Source organism: Amblyomma maculatum, chromosome 4 (genome assembly GCF_055883805.1).
Source record: "Amblyomma maculatum isolate TAMU_Amacu chromosome 4, ASM5588380v1, whole genome shotgun sequence".
In the NCBI taxonomy this organism is placed as follows: Eukaryota; Metazoa; Arthropoda; class Arachnida; order Ixodida; family Ixodidae; genus Amblyomma; species Amblyomma maculatum.
The window spans coordinates 73,898,851-73,904,850 of NC_139347.1; positions in this window are offsets into that span (position 1 = coordinate 73,898,851).

Sequence of the window (6,000 nt, forward strand, 5' to 3'; positions counted from 1 at the left end):
AAAGATTTGCAAAATATTGAATGATGTCGAAGACTAAAATAGTTCTCGATGATTTCTCTTTCGATCGCCGTCTTTATTCCTTTCAATTCGGGTGACGGAACTCTGGTAATTTCCACGTGCTGCCGTTGGTTTAGTTGAGTAAGCAACGCCCTTGCATGTGCATGATTTCTCTATGACTGACGCTGGAGCGGTCTGGTGCGGAACAAATAATAGAGGCAAACAGCTGTGCTAAGGGCAATGTACTCGTTACTTGCTTTTGTTTCAGTGCAGCTTTGCTTTAGTCCGGAAACTCATTATGTAACCCAGTACTTGCTGCAAAATGTCGCTTCGTTTGCTCCGCAGCTGCCCACTCGAGCGCTCGAAACAATCCTGGTGGGGCTGTAGCCTGGTGAGGCCAGTACGTTACACTGCGAAGTCGATACCATTGAGTCGAACCACGCCCCGCGACGGCTGGTGTAGTATAAAGCGGAGCTTCTGTTGCCGTTTTTACTAAAAATAATTACAAGGCATGGAACTCGAAAAGTGCAGTTTGCCGATGTTGTCCAGCGTGTAAACCTATGCCTTGCCGGCAGTTTAACTCTAACTGCATCGCCCCTTTGTTTTCTTTCCCGCCAGCTTCTAATTTCTCAAACGCGGCTGTCTTTTACCACTCGGGTCTCTCCCCATTAAGGTTTTATTTGCAGGCATTAAAACATGAGTTTATAGTAAACAAGCGCCAATGCAGATATGCAAAACAAAGAGAAGAAATATTGCTGGGTCTCTAAGATATCTCTTAGAGATGAACGGTGAAATCCTACTATACCTCCTCTTATCAGTCGGTTCTGTTATCTTGCCTCTTCTCTTACCTATTTCTCTTTCATTCTTTCTCTTGGCCTTTCAATTTTTCATTACAAGTCATTATTAACCACATTAATCATTTATAAATAGTTACATGTAGTTGTTAGGCATATTGGCATTTGTATAGTGCGAGGCGCGCGGAGGGAGCGCAACTGCGCATGTTCTTTATCGCGGAGCGTGACATGTGCTCGGCCTGAGAGTGAGCCTTAATAAGGACAGCGCGGAAAGCCATGGGGATTCCTAGACAGAGCGACTGGGACGCGGTCATGCTGTCAGCAAGCGGCACGATGCATCCTGGATGAACACGGACGGTGGAGCGGAGTTCGACCAGGATGAAGACGGAAGCGGTGTGTCCACGCGCGAAGCAATGTCTCTGGTGCCGCTATATGAGGAATTTTTCCGTGCCGGATCCCCCTATTTGCGCCCCAGTTCATTTTGACTTTACGGACTGTGTAAAAGCACAGTCCCTCTTATTTTTGAAATCTTGGCATCGCGCTGCTGCAAGCCTTGAATCATTCTCCAGTATCTTGCGATGTATCGTTACAAAGTACTTTTTTGTTGACCCGGCATAAACCGGCGTTTTTTTTTTTTTTTTTTTTTTTTACAAACTGTAGATTTGTGACTCATCGGGCGAGACCATTTCTCGCGGGCTCGTTTTTTTAGAAGGCGGAGCCTTCATCTGGCGCCCAACGTGATTTCTGCTCGAACTTTGGTTTGCCCTACTAGTATCGCAATTCTCGTTTAATGCGGTTTAATGCGTAGCCATGGAGGACTATTTCAGCCCATCGTGCCTAAGCACCCAATCGACCGATGCAGTTCACCCTCCCACCCATGCGGGTTCCGTAGGGGAACAATTAGGAGACAGGAAAAACGACCCATCAGACTTCGATAGCGGAATGCTTGACCTCAGCATTCCGGTCACGCATTCCGCTATCGAAGTCCGACGGTTCGTTTTTCCTGTCTCCTAATTGTTCCTGTACGGACTTGCATGGGTGGGAGGGTGAACTGCATCTGTCGATTGGGTGCTTAGGCACGATGGGCTGAAATAGTCCTACATGGCTACGCATGAAACCGCATTAAACTACATTTGCGGTACTCAGCTACTTAAATCGAAGGCACATTTTAGAGAAATATTGGGAAGCGAGCAAGCATTTTTCGATCATTCTTTCTTTTTTAGGTATATCAAGCGAAGTAAGTTAAGCAAGCAGAGCTTATTTTCGGAAGCGAGACGATGTTCTGGAGAAATCATTTGATATTTTACTTTAAGGTCTACGTTTTCAAAGCTGCAGTGTCAAGTTTGTTGCCGGAGTCGGGCGTGGAAGGTGACCAATGACTCACCAACGTTTTTTTGAGCTTCACTAAACGTGTAGATAGAAATGTTAAATGCACTCGCGAAGAGAGTCGTGTGTATCCATTTCTGCGGCATTGTATAACGGTGTCCATAATCTCTGCGCGGTCTGTGTTGTGTGTTGTGGCTGTTGTAGCTGCAGCTTGCCTGATGCAGTCAGGGAGTGAGCGAAAGATTCCCCGACGTAACGCAGAAGGCGCGCTTACTTCCCCTAGTCTGACGTGATATCTTAGGCCAAAAGAAAGTTCTCGAAAGTTTCTATGCATTTGGTCGATTTATGACCAATATTACTGTCATCGGTAGCGCGACAGTCGAAAGTCGGAAGTGTTGGAGCACATGTAGAATGCTCGTGATGGCTGCTTGTCGATTGCTGCCGCTGCTAACTGAGGTACGATACGACAGACAGATCGTCTGTTTCGAACTCACAAAAGACAAAATAACACTCCTGAGACTATTTTAGTGCTCCCACAAACACAGGTAGGTTCAGAGTGATCAGATTGCGTGTGACGCCGATAATGGCTTGTTGGGTAATTATAACTTGCTGTTGAGCGAGTTGGTTTTTACTGGACAAAGAAATAGGACGCGCAAAAGGGACGATCACTTTTCCTGTGTTCTCTTCTAAAGTGATCGACCCTTTTTGCTCATCCTATTTCTTTGTCGTGGTTGGTTAAGCCGCCATATTTATTTCTGTGCAGTCTTGCCGACATAACATTCGCATTTGGCTAAATACGGGTTAGAGACACTACACTTACCAGGTCGCTTTTGTTCCGAAGCTGAACCCTTGGTAACATTTGAGAATGCTTGTTACGCAGCACCAGGAGCGCCGTGAACACAGTCAGAATGCGGAGAATAAATAGCTCTCGCCATTAATGCACGCACAAGAAAATGCTTGACATAGGAAGAGGTACTCAAACCCACTTGCTTGTTAGAGTAACAGGAGCACTTACTGCTCACCAAGAGTTGTCAAACCCGCGGTAATGCGTACAGAGTGGCTCACTGGCATGGCGTTAGGTTGTTAAGTACAGCTGGTTAAACCAAGAAAACAAGAGAAAATACTCTGGGCGACAAGCGAAAAGAAAGTGAAAAGTGACAATACAGATGAGGTAAACCTGCGTTATGCTACACATTACTGCGCAACCTCTCTCACGACGGAGGTCAGAATGGCCTCCGTAGTAGCTTCAAGATTACTACTGCAGAATGCACGTTAACAAGCTGCTTAGCCTTTGTTTTTAGTGGTGCGCTGTATGCGTGTCTCAACATTAACATTTTACGAGCAGCCTGTGATGCCATGATGAGCCCCAGGTTCGCCTGCAGCGGTGTCTCGACAGTGCAGAGCGGAGGCATATTAATTAGAGAGGCTTTTGATTTTTTTGTACAGATATGATACTACATAAATTTCCAGCAATGAAGCGCTGTTCAACAGAACTAGTTCAAACAAACTTGTTCTTAAACGTGGTTTATTATTTGAGGTGCCAAATGTTAAGTGTTTAGCGTAACATGTCAGATGGATTTACTACAGAGCATAAACATATGTAGTAAACCATGTTAACATGCTTCAATAACCCCTATTCTAGGGCAATATCATCGGTCATAAACATGGCAAATAGGTGTAGTTCTTCCTCTTCATACCTGCTATTCCTTATGCTCTGTGTCCCGCAAATAAGTTGGCTTATAATAATAATATTTATTTCCATAACCGTAAATTGATTGAAGAGGTGGGAATAAAAGCGATTAAAGCTTGACTAAGTTCCCACCCCCTTTACAGAAAGTGAGCAGCGGCATGCGACGGCATCATGTAGAAGAATAGCAAAGACGAAGACAAGTCCACTTGTCGAAACGTTGGCTCATCTGCGAACTGTAGCATACCATAGCAAAGTGAGTGCGAAATAAAAACAAAGTTCACTTCAATGTAAGCATGAAAAAGCAGTTCGCTTAAAAACAGAAAACAAATCGAAACAACAATTATTGTAACCAAAACCGCGTTTATAAAACACTAATTATACAAATCAATATATACACATGCATAATGAATGGACCTGAAGAAAGAAAAGACAGGAAAGTTTCGCAGAGAAAGACGTCGAGGAGGTAAGTGTAGCTAATGCATTCTATTTCTACGTTCGCATCAGTTAGTTTGTTAAGAAGTAATGGGAGTTGGAATGCATTCATTTGGCGTCCATAGTTTGTTCTCGTGGGCGGCAATACCCAATGTTGACTTTAACGGCGTGGATAAGTACCTTGAAATAACTTAATGTTGGCTATGTCTGATATGTTGGTCACGCTTTTTCGCTTTTCTATCATATGTGTGCGCAGAAGTCTGTAAGGATAAATATTAAAAACGTCAATAAACTTATTCCCGGAAAATATTTATTTAGTGCAGTATCTGTATGGCAGGTTGTAAACAATTCTGAGGGCCCGCTTTTCAAGAAGAGCTAGTTTTTTTCAGACTTGTATGTGTAGCGGTGCCCCACACTAATGGGCAGTAGTTTAAATATGAGTGAAATAATGCATAGAAAAGCAACAATTTTACCTTTTGCGGCAGATAACTTCTAAAACGCGACATAAATCCGATGACTCTAGATGGTTTTAAGGCTACATCGGTTATGTGGTCAACCCACAACATATCCGAGTGAATATTACGCCAAGCGACCTAAATGACCTTACTATTTCAATCTGTTCATTGTTATAGAATAGCTGTTCGAGCTCACAGCAATTTTCGTTTTTTGGGTGGAAAAGTATTGCCTTTGATTTTACAGTATTTACAGAGAGGAGATTTTTACTGGACCATATTTGTATTCTTTCCATACGTTCGCATTGCATATTAAACTGTTACTAGCATCGCCAGATAAAAACAAACTGGTGTCATCAGCGTAAATAATGAACCGAGCATTCGTATCCGCACTTATTATATCATTAATGTATAGGTTAATTAGCAATAGTCCCAGAATACTCCCTTGGGGTACCCCGCAGGACAATCTTAGCAGAGTTGACTTATCTTTATTTATTTGAACCTGCTTCGAAACATTCAAGGTTTCGAAGCAGGATGCTGTGATTTATGCACTCAAATGCTTTTCTAAATTCTAAAAAAATTCCCAAGACAAGTTTTCTATTTTTAAGGTTTTTTAATATATAATCGTTCTGGTGCAGAAGGGCCAGTTCTGTTGAATGGTTTTTCCTGAAGCCACATTGGCAGTCGGTGATTACACTGTGTTTATTTAAAAAGCTTTCTACTCATTTAAGGATCAGTTTCTGCAACACTTTTGAGAAGATAGGCAAAATACTAATTGGTCGATAGTTCCCAAGGTTATTTTTATCATCTTTTTTTCTGTAAGACTCTCACTCTAGCGATCTGCATTCTCGAGGGAAAAGTGGCAGTTTCGACACATAAGTTATATATGTGCTCTAATGGTAGCAATAATGTCGGTTACGTGCTTAACTGGACGTATTTGGATATTATCCGCATCACACAAGGTACTGCTCTTCAGGTCTCTAACCATTGATAAATTTCATGCCTAGAGACAGGTTCAAAAAATAAAGAAGCATGCTTGTTCTTTATTACAGCACAACCATGTCGAAGACTTTTTCTTTCGCAAACATCTCATTGTAACGAAATAAATCCATTTAACTAGCAACATTGTAGTGCATACTGCGCAGATAAGGGGCAATCAAGGAAACACCCCTAGTAGGAATGGTTAATTAAAGTCTAAATGGTGATTCCCCAAGACTGAAATTCATTATTCTGCTACATACAACTACTATTTTGCGACAACACTTCTAGAATTGTATTTGGACAGGTGACGAATGCACAGCCGACACAA